Consider the following 23,272-nt stretch of genomic DNA (forward strand, 5'->3'; position numbering starts at 1 on the left):
CATCCGAATCTTTCATTCCTTAATTTTTGGACTGGGGGGTGTTTAGGGTCCTCGTCCAAACACAGGCTGCTGTTCTGTGTGAGGATGATGTGAGAGATTCACACGTGATAAAAGTTTAATTAAAAACAGAACAATTGGGGAAGCAAATGCCTGGCTGGCAGCAGGATGCTTCCAGATGTTAGTGTGTGTGTGTGTGTGTGTGTGTGTGTAGACGTCAGGATTCAGAATTAAATACCAGGTCTCTACAATCTGTACTACTGAAGCCGCTCCCTCCCTTCCCTCCCAAAGACACACACTTAATAAGAGTTAAGAGAAAATTAACCTTCAGGAATCTCACACACTGTTCCTATAATGATTCTATAACTCACACACACACACCTGAAGCAAGGACGCTTCCTCATTTAGCTGAGGGAGGTCAGAACAAAAGCACCTCGCCCGCGTGTGTTTTTGCTTTTCCTCCACCGATTGTAATCAGTCACGGCGACGCCGCTGATGCGCTGCGCGTAATTAATACGCTCGTTCATTTGCATTTCCGAATTTGCGGCCGCTTCACCACGAGCAGGCCTTCGTCTGTGGAGCTAGTTCTCTCCTCACAACGAGCGGTGCGTCTTACAAGAGCAGCAGTGTCTGTTTTTGTGTGTTTTTATGTATCCGAGCGAATAAAAGACAATAAATATTATTGCTGGAGGCTTCAAATCCTCATCCGCTCCGTGGCTCAGTGGACGTGGTTACGCACCGCTACTTTTTATCTACCAATGACTGCGGTTTAACCCTTAGAGCCCTCGTAAGCAGAGCCGGAACCTCCGAACAGCTCTACTGTCGACCTGTCAGTCTGGAGAACACTGAACCAAAGGTGTTTAATGGGAAACATAAGATAAACGTTTATGTTCTTTATGTTCCGCCTGCTAAGCAGTTTTTGTCTCACAGCTCGTCCATGTGCATCATTTATTTCAGCCTTTTTATGATGGTATGATCAGCATGATCAGCACAAACGTTCTTATTTCTTTATCGCATTACAGTTTGCTGCCTCGGAGATGTTCAGCCACCTCATATAGCTGGAATTGTTCTATTTACATCGTGATTAGGTTCAACGGGGCTTCAGTAATCAAGCCCGGTGTGTCGAGTCTAATCGAATTCAATTATCAATTAAATTTGCCGAATTTGTTGATTAAGAAAACAAGCAGCCAATTTACTTTTTCACACGGTGCTCGTTTTCAGAGCTCTGTGTCCTGCTCTGTGTTTACTCGTGTCGTCCTTGTTTAAAAATCCCAAACACCGAGTAGGCATAACATTATGACCACTAACAAGTGTGATGCTTTGGGCAATGTTCTGCTGGGAAACCTTGCCACCTACCTAAGCATTGTTGCAGACCATGTTCACCCTTTCATGGGAACGGTATTCCCTGATATCTGTGGCCTCTTTCACCCTGCACCCTGCTAAAATGCTTCAGGAACGGTTTGAGGAGCACAACGACGAGTTTGAGGTGTCAACTCGGTTTGAGGTGTCGACTCGGCCTCCAAATTCCCCAGATCTCAATCCGATCGAGCATCTGTGGGACGTCCTGGACAAACAAGACCGATCCACAGAGGCCCGACCTCACAACTTAGAGGAGTTAAAGGATCTGCTGCTAACATCTAGGTGCCAGATACCACAACACACCTTCAGGGGTTTAGTGCAGTCCATGCCTTGACGGGTCAGTGCGGTTTTGGCAGCAAAAGGGGGACCAAGACAATATTAGGAGGGTGGTCATAATGTTATGCCTAATCGGTGTAAGTCTGACGTGCAGTAGGAATAAAAAAACAGGATTCATGTCGCTGTATGTGTATTAAAAATAAACATTTTAATTTATGGTCTTCTGTGTAATTCCTATTAAATGCACCAATTGAAAAATGGTTAAAAAATAACGTGTATAAATTGTGATTATTCAGGATGTTATTAAAAAACTGTATTTTTTTTATTCTTTCAGGGCCAGTGATGGAAGGAAAGCGTAGATCAGCTGTTTCAGAGAGCAAAAGGTAGGTCTAAATTTTCTTCTTGCAGGTTTCCTATAGAGAAAATAAAATACAATCACAAATCAGAGTAAATAATACTCATACGTACATGTACATAATCATGATTACATATTATTTTACATAAAAAATAAACTAGAGGCCCGACAGACAGCAAAACTTATCAGCACTTGTACCACATAGTAATAAATAGTAATTTATAAATAGTTAAAAGCTTTTTAATGATTGCTGTTAAGGTAGTAACACATTTAACATCAGCTGTTATGAATGAAAGCATTAAAAAGGAGCAACGAGAAATGGTTCCAACTTATTATTACTGTTGCTGTTGTTATTATTAGTATTATTGTTGTTGTTGTTGTTGTTGTTAGTGTTGTTATTATTATTATTATTCTAGTTGTTAGCTGTTATTATTATTGTAGTTAATGTTGTTGTTAGCTGTTATTATTATTGTAGTTAATGTTGTTGTTAGTTGTTATTATTGTTGTTGTTGTAGTAAATGTAGTTGTTATTATTGTTGGTGTAGTAAATGTTGTTATTATTGTTAATGTTGTTGTTGTTATTATTGTTGTTGTTAGATATTGTTGTTTTGTTGTTAATGTTGTTTTTATTGTTGTTTCTGTTACTATTATTATTGTTGTTGTTAATGTTGTTGTATTTGTTAATGTTGTTACTATTACTGTTGTTAGTTATTATTGTTGTTATTATTATTATTAGGACTCGTGTCCAATGTTTTGGAAGGACAGACGGATCTGAATAGTGATTGATTAGGGTGTCTAAAGTCGCCCATCATTTTGATCTTTGCTCATTTTAAGATTGAATTAGTTTCTGTATCATCAGTTCACGCTCTAAACCGAACCGTTTACCAAACAGTGGATTGAGAATCAGTTTCATCTCAGTTTAGGACACAGCCCGATGAGAGCTGTCCTGTGTGTTCCGCGGTCTGGCTGTCCTAATTCAATGTGAACACTGAGATAGTATTTGCGTCTCGGTGTCTCGGTGGTGTTTGAAGTTGTGTTTAATAACATGGCATGAAATAACCGCGCAGTGATCACAGCCAGTTTGTCCAGCATCCCTGAACAAAGTAAATTGCTTCGTGCTACTTGCTGTATAATGAAGCAAACTAGGTTGCAGTTCAGTCTAATTAAGCTTTTAGCATTTAAGTAAAGAGGCGCCGCGTTCCCAGCAGGAACCCGATGGTTTCTCAGCCACAGAGTATTTCTGTAGTTTATCATCTGCGGCTGGCTAAACACTGACATGTCAATATTATAGTTAGAAAGGGCGACGGGAACGTGAAAACGTACAAGTACAGAGACAGAGAGAGAGAGAGAGACTGACAGGAAAGAGAAAGAACCAAAAAAAGTGAGGCTACATTTAAATGATGGGGTGGGTTCTGAAGATTCAGGTCACACTTCGGCGGCACGGCTCTGCACGACAGAAAAACAAAACGTACACCGGCGCACTCATCATTTTACCTTTTTATATTATTCTGCATTCGTGTTACATTAGTAAACATGCTAGAGCTCATAGAATTTCTAATGATGTGTGAAATTGCGCCGCTATTCAACACTTTTCTGCACTGAATACTAAAAAGCCCTGAAAAACTTCCTTCTTTACTTTTACTTTCTTCTGCTAATAGTTTCTAATTTATTAGCTGTTCAGTGTTTGTGTGGCTGGTTGTTCAGGCTGTTGCTGATTGGTTGGTGTGTTAATGGTTGTCTACATTAATATGAGATTATTTTATGATGCAAACGTTCAGCTTTTACTGAAACACTGAAACTGTTCAGAAGCAGAAAAGACGCGTGGAAGTTCTCTCCAGGGTCTGATACATTTAGAAATGGTACTCGAATTTTGAGCCCTTAAGTTCAGATCTCACCTGTGCTATCGGCCGGCCAGGTACCTACGCGACTAGATCTGGAGAAAAGGGAAAAATGCCAAAAAAATGAATGTATGTAGGAAGGCTAATATGTTTAAATGCTTTTTTAAATACACCACTACTAGTGGGTGTTGTGCAAAAGAAGTGAAAACAGGTTAAAAGTGTAAAAATAACATTTATAATAATTTAAAAAATAATAATAATAAAATATCGATGTTAGAAAAGTGAACAAAAGATTTATGAATATGAGTACAATACTTTATGGAATTTAATTTCTGGAATCTGTGTAAAAATAAAGGTTTTAAAGATAAACATTTTAAAGGAATTTTAAAGTTAAAAAATAAAAAAATAAAAAATTTAAAAACACCAGTGTAGTTTAAAGGCTTTTTGATAATGATAAAAATACCCAACTGTGGATAAAAAATAAATAAATAAATAAAATATGATAAAAAGCATTTAAAAAATGCCATCCTGAAAGGAAACATTTTAAAATATAGTGAAATAATTGTAATTAAAAAATTTTATTTAGTTTATTTATAAAGTTTATTTATATTTTTGAAATCATGTAATAACACCAGCATAAATTCTAAACTTTTATGCTGTGAAATAATTATAATAAAAAACTATTAAAATATAGTGAGATAATTACAGTAAAAAACAATTAAAATATAGTAAAATAATTATAATAAAAACAATTAAAATAGTGATATAATTATAATAAAAAACAATTAAAATATAGTGAAATAATTATAATAAAAAACAATTGAAATATAGTGAAATAATTATAATTAAATTATTAAAATATAGTTAAATAATTATAATAAAAAATTATTTTAATAAAAAAAACAATTGCAATTGAAACTATTTTTGAAATTATGTAACACCAGCATTAATTCCAAACTTTAAATCATCATAAAACTCCAGCTGAATGAATGAAGTAAAATCAGCTCTGTATGTAGATCTCACCAGCGTGTGTGTATTTCTGTGAGCAGAAGCTGTTGTGCGGCTGATCTGTGCACAAACACACTGGAAATAAAAGCAGGAGCAGATTTCTGGTCATTTATAGCGCAGACGGAGACGCAGACGTGGAGCCGTGCAGCAGGAGCGTCTCCTCGCTTTAGTCACACTGAATGTTGGATGTGTGTGTTGAAATTAGCGGTGTGGGAGGTTGTACGTTTGAGGTGGTGTTATTTCTGTAAACAGCGTGAGGGAGCCTGTTCGGTTTTGCTCTCTGTAATCTGGTGTGACGGCACCACCGCTGTTTGCTAAACACCCCTGCACACGGTAACGCGCCTTCACGCGGCTAAACACGATCCGAAAGTTAGCAAACATTTATACAAGCTCGTCACTACGAGTCTCTGCTCTCGACTGTAATTACGGGCGCGTCGGTATTTCTCTGCTCTCGAGTGGGGCGAGGCGGCCCGAACGCTCGTCTGTTTCCATAGACACAGCCTTGCAAAGATGCGAAGCGTCTTTATATCCAAACATGTTATTCAGATCATGACACGCGAACATCAAACTGCCTGTTCACGCAGCGTCGTCATTACCCCGGCTTTCATCCATCAAAGAGAATCTGAGAATCGATGAAGAAAATACGTTCAGGGCCAAAAAATATTAGTGAGTTAATAAAGCTTTCTTTATTTTACTCAGGATGTTACGCTACTGCAATCTTGAATCAGAAAATGGCCTTTTTGTTGTACACCATGTGACCAGAAGTATGCAGATCAATTATAAAGAAGTACTAATAATTTATATTCCTTTAACATTTAATTCAAGAGTATGTAGAGGAAGTATGTAGACTTCAGAATCAACTTTTAAATGTGTGCCTCCTATAGACTAGACCACAGACTCCCTTTATGTGTGCAATGCACCGTGATATTTAATAAATGGTGTTAACTATAATAACACATTTTCCTGAGTGCTGATATTACAACAGCTCTCATGTTTGTTCACTCTTGTACATACGTCCAGATAAAACATGGTTCATAAGTTTGGTGTGGAGGAATTTCAGTGGCCTGCACAGAGCCCTCAACCCTGTTTAACACTTCTGAGATGAATTAGAACCTTGAATGTGAGCCAGACTTATCAGACATCAGCGCCTGACCTCAGAAATGCTTAAACACCCTTTAAAATATTGTGTATTTATAATTATTTTCAAAGAGGACGGGCAAACTTCATATTAACCATATTAACGCAGGCACTTTGGATAAGGGATGTCAGACCAGCAGGATTTACGTTCTAAACAGGGCGCCCATCCGTTTCAGGGCTTCGTTCATCAACCCATTACTTGTAGAGGTCATTTATAACAGCGTGTCCACTACGTGAATGATTTTGGGATCTAAGAATGAACCAGTTTGTCCAGATAAAACCCAGTCGGCCATTAGGAGAACATGCAAACTCCTCACAGGCACTAAAGCCCGGACCCTGTTTGTTGATGAGCTGCATAGCTGTGCTAGCTTTATTTCTCTTTATTTAGTTGGACACGAGTTGAGCTGCTCTGCATCATCACCACAGCTGATATCTAGTTATATTTTATATCATTTTGCATCTCCAGTGCAGTATTTCCTGTGCTGTTGGCTGTCTGGACGGGTCAGGAGCGTATCAGATGTTTCGTTAGCAGATCGGGCTCTAAAGTGCAGTTTAGGTACAGTTATTGTGCATGATGATCTTAGGCTTGTGTGCAGAAACCCAATCCTAAACCAGTGGTCAGTGAGCTTGTTTAGTGCTTTCGATTATACCAGACGTGTCTGTACATGACTGGTGTTTAATAGTAGAAATTATTGTGTTTGAAATGTACGTATAATTTTGCTTTAAATACGGAGTAGCCTGTTTAATCTGCTCATTATATTTTATTACAATAAGTAATAAAAACGAGCTGACGGGTCGACCTGCAACCTCCAGATTCTTTACTAAATTTACTTAGGCGTCATCGCACCTCTGTCCTGATGATCCCTCACCGTACCATAGACAGACCAGGTTCATTTCACCTACCTAATTGCAAAGAATTATGAACGACACTGTGCCAGATTATTCAGCCTAATTAGAGAGAGCAGGAAGGATCCGATCCGTTTAGTCTTCGTACGGCCTAATTCAGGGAAACCGGAGAGGAAAATACGACCCTGCAGACTCGATGGGGGTTTAAATCACGAGCTGCTGGAGTGCCAAAACAAAAAAAATCAAAGGTTAATGAAAGTTTGCCAATTAAGTTTTTGTTCCTGTCTGGGTTTAATAAGGGGGATAAATGTCGGGAGAGGTGCATAAAACGCATAAAGCTTGTACAACCGGGTAGGATCGCTTTCAAGGTTTAAACTAAAGCAGAGCTCAGAGCTGGAATTATTTATTTTTGGTGATCTGATTAGGGTCGCACTGGGTCTCGCACCTCGTACAAATGCCGAGCACAAGTGAGCATCAATAACTTACCTGTCTCACTTACTTTGCCTAACACCGCTCCAAATGCTTTGATAGCAATGCACAGCTACACATGGGCACAACAACAATAACAACGGCCTGAAAGAAACACAGTTGAGGTTTTGGAAAACCTTCACGATTGTTGTGTTGATGCGTAACCCAACTACACTTGAGCTTTTCTGGGATTTCTTCCTTTCTTGGTTGCACTAATTAAATTGCAAGTAGAGAAAGGTGGCATCCTTACACCATCAACTTTCTGATCTGCTGTTGTAATTGTGGGATGGTGTGGTGTCTCGATGCCTCCAGATGAATTGGGACCCTGCTCTCTACTTCACCAGTCCACTAAACATCATACTGAAAGGCTTGGGGCTCATCAGGGCAGCGGTTTTCAGCTCTCAGTTCTCATGAATGCTTATTATCATTCACTCTGACCTTTGGGTTAAGTGAGACTCAGAGACTGATGTTTATCTGAGACCTTTCAGGACGTTGTGGATGGGTCGATGTGCTTTTGGAGGAATCGTGCTGAGCCAGCAGCCACTTTTGTTGGGGATTACAGCTCACTGTGGTTTGCTGGAGTCTCACAGCCTCAATCGTGGCATTTTAACTCTTCAGAGGGACGGCACGGTGGCTCGGAGAGTGGCACTGTCGCCTCAAAGCAAGAAGGTCCTGGGTTCGATTCCCAGGTGAAGCGTTCAAGGTCTTTTCTGTGTGGAGTTTGCATGTTCTCCCCGTGTCTGTGTGGGTTTCCTCCGAGAGCTCCGGTTTCCTCCCACAGTCCAAAGACGAGCAAGTGAGGTGAACTGGAAACACTGAATTGTCCATCACTGTGTCCTGTCATAAATGGAACCCAAATAAATAGATATTTAACCCTGTATAGATGATCATACTTGACTCAATTGGTGAGATCTTTTGTCCTCTATTAAATTATCAGAAATAAATGTATTTAAATGATTGGCTGTCAGTAATCAAGCCTGATTGTGTAGGTTAATTAAACCCAATTATCGATTCAGTTTGATTGATTTAGTTGAAGGTGGGACGATGCTGTAACGAGGAGGGTGAACCAGTACCTTCTCCAGGCATTGTACAGTAATTATGTTCCTGTTTGACACTTCACACCTTTGCATTAAATATTGAACACGCATAATCGGGCGTTGGCTGACGGACCGAACCCGTGTGGAGCGCCGGACGCTAATGATGTGAGTGTCAGCTCGGTAAACGAGACTGATTGATGAGTGAGATTAAATCAGAGTCCGTAATGAGAGTTGTTAGGAGGACAGAGGGATACGTACAGCCGTGTCATTTGTGTATAGGTCAATAGAATTTGACAGACATCAGAGCCGTGGATGCTGGGAATGACAAATGCGCTGGTATACGTGAGGACTATTGATCTGTTCACAAACTGTGGACCTGCCATAACAAGCAACTAATCACCTTTCTAGCTCTTCAGTGGTAAATGTTGGATTTTATTATGTTTATACAGTATGAGTTTGCCAATGAGACGAACTGTTTGATACGACGCGGTGAAAGCGACTCAGACAGAAAGAACAACACTAGGACACTAGGACAACAGTCTTCCTGGCTACCACAGCGCCAATGGAATGGTAATGAGAAGGATTAATGGTTCCAGTGCTTTCTCAGCACTGCAGTGACACTGACATGGTGCTGGTGTGTTAGTGTGTGTTGTGCTGGTATGAGTGGATCAGACACAGCAGCGCTGCTGGAGTTTTTAAACACCTCACCGTCACTGCTGGACTGAAAATAGTCCACCAACCAAAAATATCCAGCCGACAGCGCCCCGTGGGCAGCGTCCTTTGACCACTGATGAAGGTCTAGAAGATGACCGACTCAAACAGCAGCAATAGATGAGCGATCGTCTCTGACTTTACATCTACAAGGTGGACCGACTAGGTAGGAGTGTCTAATAGAGTGGACAGTGAGTGGACACGGTGTTTAAAAACTCCAGCACAACACACACTAACACACCAGCACCATGTCAGTGTCACTGCAGTGCTGAGAATGATCCACCACCTAAATAATACCTGCTCTGTGATGGTCCTGTGGGGGTCCTGACCATTGAACAACAGGGTGAAAGGGGGGTGACAAAGCATGTAGAGAATCAGATAGACTACAGTCAGTAATTGTAGAACAACAAAGTGCTTCTATATGGTAAGTGGAGCTGATAAAATGGACAGTGAGTGTAGAAACAAGGAGGTGGTTTTAAAGTTATGGCTGATCAATTAAGGGTTAAGGGCCTTGCTTAAGGGTCCAACAGTGGCAAACTGGCAGCGACCTTTTGATTACTAGTCCAGTACCTTAACCACTAGGCCACCTAGTTCTAGAGAACTTTTAGCAACGTCTCTGTGAAGAACTGCTTTATAAGAAATTGACCGGCCTGCACCCTGACCACAACCCTATCCAGCAGCTTTGGTATGAATTGGAATGCCAACTGTGAGGCGTTTTTCATCAGTGCCCGACCTGCTCTGGTGCAAACTGTGAAGTAAAATCCTTGCGGTCATGTTTCAGTGGACTCTGACGTCAAAATGAACCCTACTAACGGTCATTTATTTAGCTGTGGACAGGAGGTATTGATTTATTGACTTGTCCAGTTTGGGGAAGGCCCTTTCCTGTATCAGCATCATTATGTTTCCATGTACCTCTATACCTGACTCATTACCCAGAGGCCTGAACTCAACCCCACTGATCAAAACCTCACTCACGCTAACGCTCTTCAAGCCACATTTACATTATTTTTGATATCATCGAGGCCTCCAGTGCTAAGTCAGTTAGCGTTAAGATACCCGGCGTTAGCTTTCATCATGATCAGTGAGGAGACGGTTTAATGCTATTACGGTTCCTGAAGATTCTCGCGTTTGATTGATAACTGGTAATTCTTACGTGCCTTCACACAAAAGGAATAATGTCGAGCAGGTCGGAGATGACGGATTCCTCGTGGCGTCGGAGGATTTCCGGACCGTAAGCTTAAGGATTTCTAGTCGATAAGCATGATGGGATTAGAGAGCTAAGACTTTCACACAAAAGACACTTTGACGAGCTCAGAACTCGCCGGAACCTTCACGGAGCTTTGTCTAGCTTAATTATAATCTAGTGAACTTTCACGCGCGCCACGGAAGAGGAAGTCGAGGCGTAGACGCTAAAGCCGAGCCCGGTGATTAAAAACCGCCCGGAAATCTCTCGACGCGCTTCAGGAGTGAACGATGATCTGGTGGGGACGACGCAGCAAGATCGTGTCAGCGCTGGAGGAAAGGATGTAAAGCTGCAGGTCACTGTAGAGTCCAGGGAGAACGTCATGCGGTCTAAAGTTTGTGGGCACCTGACCAGGGAGATTGTTGGACATCCCAAGGATGTAAAGCTGCAAATTAATGTAGTACTGAGTCCAGGGTGAACAGCATACGGTCTAAAGATTGTGGACACCTGACCAGGGAGATTGTTGGACATCCCAAGGATGTAAAGCTGCAGGTTACTGTAGAGTCCAGGGAGAACGTCATGCGGTCTAAAGTTTGTGGGCACCTGACCAGGGAGATTGTTGGACATCCCAAGTATGTAAAGCTGCAGGTTACTGTAGAGTCCAGGGTGTCTCAGCAGGGGGCAGATATTTCAGTGTCATGACCCCTAAACTGGCACTCCTTTCCACAATCTCTCAGTTTCTGCTCCTCACTTTCATTCTTTAAAACTCAACTTAAAACACACCTGCTGTCTCAATATTTTGATCAATTCCCTCCTGTGAACTGTTGATAAAGTTTTTGTTGTAAAGCGACCTTGTGTATGAGAAGGCGCTTTATAAATCTAGCTTATTATTATTATTATTAAAGTGTGTGTTGGTGTAAAGATGCTGGATCCCTTCACTGCTTTTTGTTCGTTGACGTTCATGAAACGCGTCTGAAAACTCAATCTTCTCCTCCTGCACCACAAGGCGAGCGTGTTTCCCTGTGAAGGTCGAGGAGAGCGTGCCGGTGTGTATGAGGGTACAGACTCGTTCCAGGTATCGCTATAAATCAATCATTTCATTTAGAAGAAATAATTCACAGCACTTGAGGTTACGCATCCAATCTCCAGCAGGTTCGGTCGGCGTGTCTGAAGCTCAGAGCCGTCATCAGTCTTCATCCGGTGTTCGTGCTTTAGTGGCTGTTGTATTCAGGAATGAAAAGAGCTTCAGTACTTCCCAAACTGTTTGGTGTGGGACTGTAGAGCTACAGACGCGCAAGTTTACACACCACTGGTCAATTATTGTGTTCGTATGAAGTCCAGTTTCTCCTGGAGAACATGGTTTGTATTTAAACTTTACAAATATGTACAAATATGAGAAACTTAATTGTATTTTGTAAACAAATGCACAATTTGATGTACAATTTATACTTTCTTTTAGCATAACAGAGCGTCAGGTTGCATTTCTCGATGCTGTGGCGGATTGTGATGAGTGGCATTGTTTTTTCGAAGTACTCCCCATCCCACTGTGCTACATTCATCACAGTATAATGACGGGTTTGGGTTTTGTACCTCCCTGTTTAAGGACTCAGATATTTAACACACATATTTACCTGCACATACTTGATTTCTCTGGATCGTTTCTATAATATTATGTACAGTAGATGGTGAAAGACCTACATTTAGACTGATTGCAAAAGTGTCCACCAAGGCAAAGTCTCTCACAATCATGAGACCCTCAGTCCTGCTTATTGTAGAACATTTTAAAACTCTATGTCTAAAAGTGTGAGGACATCTGACCACAAATATCTTGTGGAGTTCCTAAATGAGTGATCTGTGGGAATTAGTTGAAATGAGGGGGAAAATAGTAGTGAGATTAAGCGCTAATGTTGGATGACTAGATTTGTCTTGTAATCAATGCTCCTAAAGGTGTTGGATGAAACTGAGGTCACTCCAAGATCTCCAAATGTTCCACGAGGAAAATTCTCAGGTCTGCACTTCTCTTAGGCTCATACCAAACTTCTGGTGAAGCATAGTGATGATGATGGTGGCATCATGCTATTCGGGCTGATTCTCGGGCTGATTCTCAGCCGCACAGACTGGGAAGAATTGGGATTCGCACCTATGCAGCCAAATACAGGAGCGTCCTTTAAAGAAACCTTGTTCAGAGTTCAAGTTTGAGCAAAACACTGACCCTGGGACGGGCTTCGGGCCAAATCTGAATGTTCTTAAGAGAGGCACAGGTCTAAAACTTATTAAAATTGATCTGAATTCTTTTGTGAATAAGATTAGGGGTTTGTTTTATTCATACAGAAGGTTCTAAGACATTTTCATGTTGTTATTATGGCTGATTATTGTGTTATGGATTGGATTTTGAATAGCTATTAAAAATAGGCATTTATACCCGACAATGTACACTGTACAAAAGGTCAAGGGTCCACAGAATGCTCAGTAAAGCCACACACACTGACTATTACTTTAATATAACAGTTCTGTTTAAATTCTGCATCATTTTAGGTCATGTTTTATAGCTCAGAATGTTTTTCTGCTTTATTAAAGAACAATTTCCTTCACGTAAACCGAGGCACCACCGCTGTTCTCAAGGGTCCAACCTTTTGGTCGCTGCCACAATTGGATTGCACTCCCCCCGCCCAGGCGTCCCTGCTTGGCTGACTTTCCATTTTCTTAATTTCTTTTATCAGTTATTTCCAGTCATTTCTTCAATGCGGCTCTTATCAGGCACGTTCCTAAATGTCCCAGCATTGCTTTCACTTCCAAGAAGAATAGGATATGAATAAAAGAAGCTTGTTAGCCTTATTGGATAATTTCTGCTAAAATATTTAAATACTTATGCTAATTTCCAGCCTTTGAATTGCATTAAGTCCTCCGGCAAAAGCGCAATTAAGATTTAGTGAATCGTGGGATTCAATCAGCCCGAAATGAATGTGATTATTAAAGGGTTAGATTGGAATTTTGGTTCTTGTTATAACCATCAGATTGTTTTCACATAGACTAAAGTTTATAAAAAGATCTTTATTGTGTGAGTGAAGGTACTTGAGCGAGCCACTTAACCCAGATTGTTCAGGGGTCATCTGATTTATTACACACGCTCGGCCTTCAGAAAGAGAGCTGGTCAATAATTTAGCTGATTAAATAGAGGTTAAATAATAATAATAATGAATAATGGTCTCCGGTTCTGAGTGATGAATGTGTACCGTCGTTTTCCTCTCACGGTGCAATACGTCCTTTATTTTAATAAGAACACACGTCAGGTTTTATATAAATGTCCTGTTAGCAAGTGTATTCATTTTGTTATGATTGTTTAGGATAAAATGGTGTGTAGAGAAGCAAGAAAGTCCTAAAATTAAATAAAAAATAACACTCTACAAAGACCTGGGAGAGAAAGTCCAGTCAGCACAAAGAAAGTTTAATTATACATTATGAGGCGGGCGGCACGGTGGGTAGCACTGTCGCCTCACAGTATGAATGTCCTGGGTTCGATTCCTAGGCCTTTCTGTGTGGAGTTTGCATGTTCTCCTCGTGTCTGTGTGGGTTCCCTCCAGAAGCTCCGGTTTGAGGTGAGGTGAATCAGAGATACAAAATCGTCCGTCCCGTCCGTGACTACCTGTCCTGTCATGGATTGAACCAAAGTGTGTAAAACATGATGTTAAAATCCTAATAAATAAATAATACATTAAATAAATATAACATAAGCCCAAACGTATCCTAATCCTAATCAGTCAGACCGAACAGTCTGTCATAGCTATTTCATATCAACTCCTATAGTTTTGGAATGAGATGTAAATTATAAGTTCGGGTGTCCACATCATTTTGGCCACTAAGTGTATTCATTAAATCTGTGTCATCTACAAATGTATGTACATTTTAACATTTAGTTTTATGTTGAACGTTCTTCTTGATGCACAGGTACCCTCTTTATGTCTAACCGGGCTTGGGACCGGCACTAAGAGCGCACTGACTAGTCCACCTCCCAGTGGCTAGGCTGGTCAGGCACCAAAACCGCTGCAGCCTTGTTTTCTTCTGTTTAGGTCTTGGAGCTGGGTTTTGTTTGACTTCTGTGGATGTAACTCCCATCTCATATTTAATTCAGACGACTTTTTACACTTTTGTACTGTTAACTCCTGTTTTTGTCTCATTTTTTTGTTGATGTGCTTTTCTGTTTTTGAGGTGCAGTGCTTTCTTCTTGACACAGTTTGGGTAGTTGGAATTTTTGGAGTCGTGTTTACTTTGGCTGTAAGATTTTGATTTTGTCTGTATTTGTGTCCACAATGTGATACTCGACCTGGACGAAGATACGGCATTCATTTGAATCTTTTTATTCGGCTGGTTTGAGGCGTGTTTTCATCAAACCAGAATGTACAGCAGAGACGTGATGAAGAAAAACATCTGATCGAAGGTCCGAAAGTGTGGTGACTTTATCTCTCTGGTGTCCAGAACATGTTGAAGCATGTGAGCTCCAGAACCGCCTTTTAATCTAAAATGAGAACGAATCTGTTCAGCCTGGCCTGTTTAGAATTGGAGTCATTAAATGTAGCGAAGGGCCCGAACCATTAAAAACAGCACCGCACCAGTAAACCCTGTTACCACCCTGTTACCGCTCGACAACGTGAATTACACTTCAGCTTCATGTTCCTCTGGTTACCTTACTAATGGTTTTGAAATCGTATTCTCCCCTGACCAAACTTTACACTGTGTACCATGATAGCTGAGCTGTTGTTGCTCCTAGACGCTTCCACTGTACAATAACAACATTAACAGTGCAGCCTCTATATATGGTGTCTAAACGGGGTGCCGGCCGCTATCTGCTGCTCTTAGATGCTGTGTGATTGGCAGCTTCACACCCTTCAATAGGGTTTGTAATAGATTCTTGATGCCTGTCACACACACACACACACACACACACACACACGCCGGTGTCAGTCGTGCCTCCTCAGCTTTGTGATAGCTTATCTCCAGCAGTGCAGTAGGCCTTACACAGATGAGGATTTAAGTGGCTCTCTAAAAGGTGCCATATAAAAATAGGAAGCTTTAATGTGCGTTTCTCTTTTTTCTTTTCTTTTTTCACTCTCCACCTTTATTGGAATTTTTTAAAAAAGGCTCATGGGAAAAGAAAAATCAAACCGAGGCCAGAAATTAGAGCCAAATAGGATTTAAAAATCTTTTGACGCTTGGTTGAAGTGGAAGATTTGAATATCAGTAAAAAGAAAATGATAAGAGTGATAAAAAGTGTAGAAACTCCATTTTCACAAAAGCTGGGATGTGTGAGAGGTATTAAATTCTAAATTTGTTTATTTCTTTATAAATACATTGTAGTTGATTTAAAGTAAAAACACCAATGCCGATCCCTGCTCTGATCGGGGAGAACGAAGCTAACCCACGCGCCCTCCTTCTCGTGGCCAGCAGCCCTATGCATCTTATCACTTACACTTTGACGAGTGCAGTGCAGCTCCGCGTTGTGTACGGAGAGACACACCCTGACAGCACTCTTTTCTCATCTCTGTGTATGTATTCGAGATCCCAGCTCTGGTTCCAGCGTGTGTTTTTACCGCTGCGCCACCTGAGCGGCCTTCTTTTAATCAAATAAAGGATTAAAGGATTAAAGAATTACAGATTCTGGTTCAAAAGGTTCCAACTTTTCTGGAAATGGGGGTTTGTATATATTGTATATTTTATATTTATTCTAAATGTACCTGTAAAATGTTGGAGCTTTCATTTTAACAATCTTCTGTAATCTTAGGACAGATACTGTAGGTGTGAAAGTGAGTGATTTTAATTAATTTTTGCTTGATAAACTTGATGTTGTTGTTGTTGTCATTATTGTCATTGTCGTCATCGTTATCAACGTTGTTGTTGTGGTTGCGCTTCATAATGCAGCACACATCACCATCACTTTCATTTCCGTCTCTCGGTTGTCAGCTTTAGAAGGTTGTTGTTATATTGTTTACATTGTTTTGCACATCTAGAGACTTTATAGATGCAGTGGGGAATGGGGTTAACTGACAATGTTTTTCTTAAGCTCATGTGGTTATATGTGGTTATATGAGAGTTTCTTGTGCTGTACATACTCATCTTTCTCTGGATCATTTATTAAGAGGTGGGTTGGGTTCTCATACAGGCTTTTTGATATTTGTATAAAGCAAGAAGTGAAAACTTAAATATCAAATGTTTGGATAGAATTAATAGTTCACATCTCTGTGTTTCTGTGGAATCTGACGAAGCATTTCATTAACATTTTGCTGCTCTTGAATCAGCAAAAACAAACACCTTGATCATTTTGTGGTGTAAAAAAGAGACCTGTGGTTCATTTTAAATGTGAATGTGTGGATATGGGCCTTTGTCACCCTTGAGAGTAAATCTCACTCTGTCATTGTTTTGCATGTCACACTTGTCTTCGTTTTACATTCTCAAACAAAATGTGAGTAAATCTAAATGAAATACCTTGTTTTATGTGGACGCTGATTCATCTAAACTTCACCTGAATGCGAAGTTTAAAATGCTGTTTGTAAGTCCAAGGATCTGGGACTCCAGCCAGCCACAGTGAGTTCTTTTATTGTATATATACAGTTATTTTTAAAGAGGTCCACTTTCCTGACCCGTCGTAGATAACAGACTGTGTATGAATATCAAATAAAGGAATCTCCAGTTTCCACTTAGTGGACACACATTTCTGGACGCTGACCCCCGAGCGCTTGTTAACGGGTAGCGTTTGCCACCCGAATCGTCAGTGTCCCGGCGAGTTATGACTTAAAAAGAGGCGACGGGAACACCCCGAGTTTTTAAACAGGCCGCCGCGTCTGGATTAACGGTCCGAGCCGCTCACGTCAGGAAATCAATGGCTTTCAGAGAGGTAGATCAAGAGAAGTGGTCAGAGCAGTGGACTGATACACGTCCATTCCTCAGAACGACAAAGCGCTCGTTCGGTCCAGACAGACAGCGTGAAGGATTTGGGTTCAGCGCCGAAGGATTCGGCACGCCATGTGGCAATTAGGTAGATCTATAGGATTAACGCGTCAATATCATCTGTGCTTTTATTAACAGTGACTGACTGTGTAAGCAAATAAAAATACACTCAGAGTCTAGGAAAAATAAAGTGTCTGTTCAAAAATTTAGATTTAAGGTCAAATGATTTAGACTCACTAGTTAGACAGCGAGTTTTAGCTTACTAAGCTAACACAGTTTACATTTACGTTTACATTTAGCAGACGCTTTTATCAAATTTTTAGGGTTAAGGGCCTTGCTCAGGGGTCCAACAGTGGCAACTTGGTGGTGGTGCGGCTTGAACCAGCAACCTTCTGATTACTAGTCCAGTACCTTAACCACCGAGCTATCACTATTTAGTTAAAGATGCTAACTAGATTAAATTGAGTTCAGAACAGACAGGTGCTGAAATCACAATGTACTGCTGCAAATCAACAATAACAACAAGTTTTATTATCGCTTAATCCTGGTCAGGGTTGCAGTGGGTCTAGCTTCCCCAGGATAACTCAGCGCAATGCATTAATGCACCCTAGACGAGATGCCAATCAATCATGTTGCTTATGATATTAGTCAGATTATCACTCAGAATTAAGGCGGCTCAGTAGGAGCGTTTTGAGGGATCTAAGAATTTAGACACGCCCTCTTCTCGGGAGTGTAGGATGATGTAAAATGTGTCTATGTAGAGAGAGAGAGAGCTAGGTTTTTGGACAGACCCAAAATCAACTATGGCTTATATTTGAACCCAGTGTTTGTAGACCCATAACATTTTAGACTGATCACCCCTGTCTGTGACTTTTCACCGTCCCTTTTCCCTTAAGCTGTCAGATCAGACTTCTTCATGCTTTCTCGTTCTAAACGAATCGTTGATGCATTTTAATTACACGGCACAATTTCCTCCCGTCTGAGACTCGCAGCAGGAAAGAAAAGTAGCGTCTACGTGGGTTCGACTGAGATTAATATTCAGCGCTTTATTCTGCACTGTTGGAGCATCTGGCGCGTCACATCGAGCTCGGTGCTAATCAATCGCGTCCAATAAATCCTCAGCAGCGTTTACGGCGGCGCCGTTGACTCCCGGCTTTAATCACCTCGGACCGCTCTGACCTTCTCGCGCGTCGTCTTCACGGCGTCCGACCCTGCCTCCACGTCGCCGGTCCGAACGCTCTGACCTTACAAAGGAAAACTGTCAAAAACTCCGTCAAATCTCTGGAGTGTCCGGCCCCAAAAATCTCGCCATCGATCGAGCTGACGCCAGCGTTTTTCCTCCCGAGCTGAATAGAGGTGGAGCGATTTGACGCACCGATAATTTGGCCATCTATCACGGTGACGAGACGAAATATTGGCTCCCGGTGACACCCGCTGAACGACGAGATCAAACAGAGATGGACTTCCACGAGCCAGTGGATCAGCAAAAACTTAATCGAGTCAGAAAGTCTCGGACGCGCCGTTACTTTATTATTTATTAAAAGAGAATTCATTATTCGACTCGGCTAATGCGCATTATTATTCAGGACGAGAGGCTGTAGCACCACACACCCATTTACATCATCTAGTCCCTACTGAGAACTGTCTTTTATTTTTCATTCTAAGGCATCAGTAATCATTACGTTATACGTTATAATATTCAGATCTGCTCGAAATGTGGATATTCCGCTAGCACACCAGCACAGACATTCTGAACACCTGGGTTCGAATCTCAGCTCTGCTACCGGTCGGCTGGGCGACATCTAGCGGGCACAATCGGCAGTGCCTGCAGCGGACACAAATTGGCCACCGTGGGGTGGGTGGGGTCTTCAAAGGCTGTTTAGGGTGCCTGTACAGAAGTGGATGAGCCTCATGTGCGAATCCACCGAAGCACAAGGGGTCTGCTAGGTGTCGGAGGGCGCATGAGCAGCAAATACACCCCCCTCAAACGCAATCGTGGATCCACAGCAGCGGCGGACAAATTGACTACGCTAAATTGGAAGAAAAATGGGAGGAAATGCATCAATACATAGAAAAAATGCCCCAAATAAACTGAAAAATGATAAATAAACATGTTACACTTACTGGTGTTGCGTAATGTTAGGATCCATCAGTGTTCCAGTCAGTCACAGATGTGGCAGGATTGTTTTAGAATGGCAGGAACCCCCCACGCCCTGTAGATTTGGTCCCTCCTAGTGTTTAATTCATGGTTACGGCCTTGTTTCATTCACCCACGCTTTGCCTTTTTCATTAGCTCCATTATAAAAAGGCTGGGACATTCTTAAAGACTCAAACCAGTAAAGAATCAAATCTTTGATGGTTCCACTAGTTAACTATGTTTTTAGATGTTTGGGTTCAGGTCGTATAGCCGCACCCATTACTAACATGTACGGAATCCATTATGTACAGTAAACGATGTACTGGTTCCATGTTCTGACCCGTGTGTAAACGGTCTAAACAAGCACAGTGCTGAGTGAAGGGATGCGCTCCTCGGTGTTTGAGTGAGACGGGACCACAGTTTGGATTAGCGCCGGCTTATTAAATGTCAGCTCTTAACTCCACCGCTTCACTTGGCTTCTGTTCTTTAGACGTAATCGATACCGCTCGTCTCTGATAAAAGAGGTCAAACCGACACCGAGGGCTCCCGGCTCGCTCCGTCCTCAGCAGCTTTCCTTCTTCCTCTGGTGACTTTGTGTGAAAGTTGCCATCAAATAAACCCTAAATAATTCAGATTTGGTTTTATGGATCTGTTTAGTTGCTGTCTCTGTTTCTAGTCCAGTTTTTTCTTGGTCTTTCTCTTTAGACTCTTCAGTTATTCTAAGCATGGATGTATTTTTATTTTTAGAACTAGGAAAAGTACTCAGGTATATTCGGGTTTACCATATGGCTCTTGGGGAGGTGCAGGTTCTGGGCTTTACCATTCACAGTTTTTTTTATTTTATTATATTTTATTTATTTATTTGTTTGGGAACATGATTGGGAAAATGTAAAGCTTCCAGGGTTTACCTTGTTACAGCTGCAAGCAATAGAAGTTATTTTAAACCAACATTGTCATAAATCTGTAACATTAAACTATATTACAATTCACATGAGATAATACTTTAATATTATACTTACCTTAAATAACTTTTGGAATCAATTGTAATGTCTAAATTTCATCAAATTTTTTATTCTGGTCACCATTGCTCTGGGCGCAATGTAGAATTACCCTGGACAGGGCGGCAAGTCATCACTATAGCCACACGTGTCTGTGTAGACACTGGGTGGCCAATAGCACCACTGAGATTCAAACCCTGATCTTAAGAGTTGTGGGCTTTATTTGTCATATATACATCTACACGTGTACAGTACAATAAAAAAAATTTTCCTCATATCACAGCTTGTTTGGAAGGGCCTGGAGCAGACAGGGTTAAGGGCCTTGCTCAAGGGCCCAACAGTGGCTGAATGCCAGAGCGTTTAAAGCTCTGCCAACTAAGCTACCACTGTCTCATCACTGGAGCGTCCCATCAATTATTATAATATCAATTCTAAATACAGATAGTGTAACATGATTGATTTAGTTTAGGTTGTTTTCATTAGCACTGCTCCTCTAAAACACCCGAATGCGACTCTGTCCCTTTAAGCCGGGCCTTTATGTATTTCTGCCCCCTCTGCTCGGCACTAACTCTCCACTCTGCATAATAATGCCACTCTTAACTCGAGAGGTGGCCGATCCCGAGTGCCCGCCGTTTGCAGACGTGTCGGTGTGAATCTACTTGGCATTCAGGCTGGCGATGCGTGAGTTTGGCTGGCACTGTGTGTCTGATCTCTGATTATCTCCGATTTTTACAGGCAGAGCGAGACCAGGAGCACCGAGACCCGGTCGTCTTACCCATTAACGCCGGAGCGTTCGGGCCGCCGTGGCCGGGTATGTAAATGTGTCGAGTCGAGCGCCACCGTCTTCTTTTCTCTCTCTCTCTCGCCCATGAATATCAATGCAATCACGCCGGCTGCCCAAAGCTGCTCGGCTGCTCTGCGAAAGTACCGACGTGAAAAGAAGGAAACGTGGCGGGCGCTGACAGGCGCGAGAGCCGCCGCCGCGCCGCTACGTGTCGGCCTCGCTGTACCCGCCCGCGTCTTTTCCCTCTGTTTTCTCTTTCCTCTTTTTCTTCTGTCATGTTCCGGAGTCAGAAGTGCTTTCACGTCCTGCTCCTCCAGCGCTTTACACCGAGCTTTTAAACTGGTGCAGCGCCGGAACCCGAAGCTTCTACACTTCCTACAGCTGCTGTCGAAAATATTCACACCCACACGGAGGAACTTTAGGTCAGGGGTTCAAAACTCTTTAGCCAGGGAGTTTATTTAAACGTTCTGAGTTTGTTTACTTGATGCATCCTGTGGGGACAGGGACATGCACACTACGAGTCTGTCCGAAAACCTCGTGATCTCTCTACATAGAGGCATTTTACATATTCTACATGCCTGAGAAGAGGGCGTGTCTAAATTCTTAGATTCCTTAAAATGCTCCTACTGAGGCGCCTTCATTCTGAGTGATGAGTACCATGTCTTATTAGAACTCTCTTTACTAAGGCAGCTGATCAGGTAGGTAAGAGGCAGCGAGGCAGCTCACCAGGTCTTCAGACAGACGCATTATGACCAAATGAACGTGGACACCCATCCTAATTATTGAATTCTGATTCTGATGTTCCAGTTACACCCATGCTGTCAGTTAAGTGAAAAAATCAATTCTGTGGAATAAAAGCATGCAGGGCTCTGGCCAATCAGACAAAGCCAAACATGTCTGTGTAAACACCCGGCTGGCCAATCTCTCTCTCGCTTTTACCCTCAATTAATATCCATACTGTTGTATGCTTTAACAGTAGACAAGACATAAAAAAGTTCATGAGAACCCATTTATACACTATTGGGGTGAATTGGAATGTTGATGTACGTCGCTTTGTGTACAGGAGCCCAGTAGAGAGGTTCAGCTTATGTTTTATATACCGAATAGCAATAGGAAGAGTTTAAACACCTTTATATGTGTAGTGAATGGATTTTAATAGATGCATTATAGATTTCGGTCTCTTTTTTGCTACTAGTTTTTGTGCTTGTACTACCCATGGTGCTTCACATCAAATATTAAGAGTGTCCTTGCTTTTCTGTAAGCTTCTTATTTCCTTCCATCTCACCACTTTTATGTATTTATCACTAGTATTGTTACATGATTCAGTTTTAGGCTGGCTGGACGTCGTGCTCGGGTTTGTCCGGTGTTCGTACCTCGATCTATTTAAATTCAACTTAGTTTGGGCTTTTTTTCGTATCATTGAACATACCGAAGACCTGGTTCGGCTCTGCACACCCACAGGACCAGTTTAACTGGTGATTAATGTGAGGACTGACCGGTCGGGGAACGTGTTTAATCTCAGGATACATCAGTGACCCAGCACACGGTAACACCTTCAGCTCATTATTTATATGCATTGACATGCTGAATGGCCTAACAATGAAAAAGTGCGCTACAAAATGGGTCATATTGTCCCGAGCAGCAACGTCAGAGGGGATTAAGGATGTTGCATGATTTTTCAACACCGCCTTTGAAGTAAATGGGTTACGGTGGCTCGGTGGTGGGGGGGGTATTGATAACGTCGTAATGATTCGTGAGATGTGCTGGCGTTATATAGATGGTTCTGGTGTGACGGTTGAGGTCAGAGTGAAGGTTACGACGACGGTCTGCATGATTTCATTTAAAGTTTCACACAACAGTGACTTCTAAACGTCTTAGAACTGCATGTGTGAAAGTTTCATGGTATTAAAGAAAAGACACTAAAAGGACTCAAAGGAACCAAATGAAACCCGGCGTTTTTAAAAACTAATAAGTTTTTCAGGTATAGTTTAAGATCAACATCAATCTCTAACGTGAGCTCCGTGTTCAGCCGATCAGCCTGAAGTGAGGTCAGAATGCCACGGTCGTGTTATTAAATATATTCTTTAGGGAACGACGTTGTAGCCGGATATTGAATCGTATGGATGATTTGGCAGGGTGATTAAATCAGCTTTGAGAAAGTTGACGTTTGAACAGAATACAGTGATTTGAGAAGCTGCT

General features: G+C 41.6%; 1 long non-coding RNA gene across 9 annotated transcripts in view; it reads left to right on the plus strand.

The window, feature by feature from the left end:
- The window catches only part of LOC134304109 (uncharacterized), a 226,961-nt gene that overhangs the window by 167,349 nt on the left and 36,340 nt on the right, over positions 1 to 23,272 (plus strand). For 8 of the 9 annotated variants that reach the window (XR_010007748.1, XR_010007756.1, XR_010007754.1 and 5 more), the window contains one exon: positions 1,967 to 2,015. This is a non-coding gene — a long non-coding RNA (uncharacterized LOC134304109). Of the gene's footprint in view, positions 1 to 1,966; positions 2,016 to 20,961; positions 21,101 to 23,272 lie in introns of those variants that run through there. The other variant, XR_010007755.1, reaches the window with a different exon arrangement.

The sequence above is a fragment of the Trichomycterus rosablanca genome, chromosome 27 (genome assembly GCF_030014385.1).
Source record: "Trichomycterus rosablanca isolate fTriRos1 chromosome 27, fTriRos1.hap1, whole genome shotgun sequence".
NCBI lineage: Eukaryota > Metazoa > Chordata > Actinopteri > Siluriformes > Trichomycteridae > Trichomycterus > Trichomycterus rosablanca.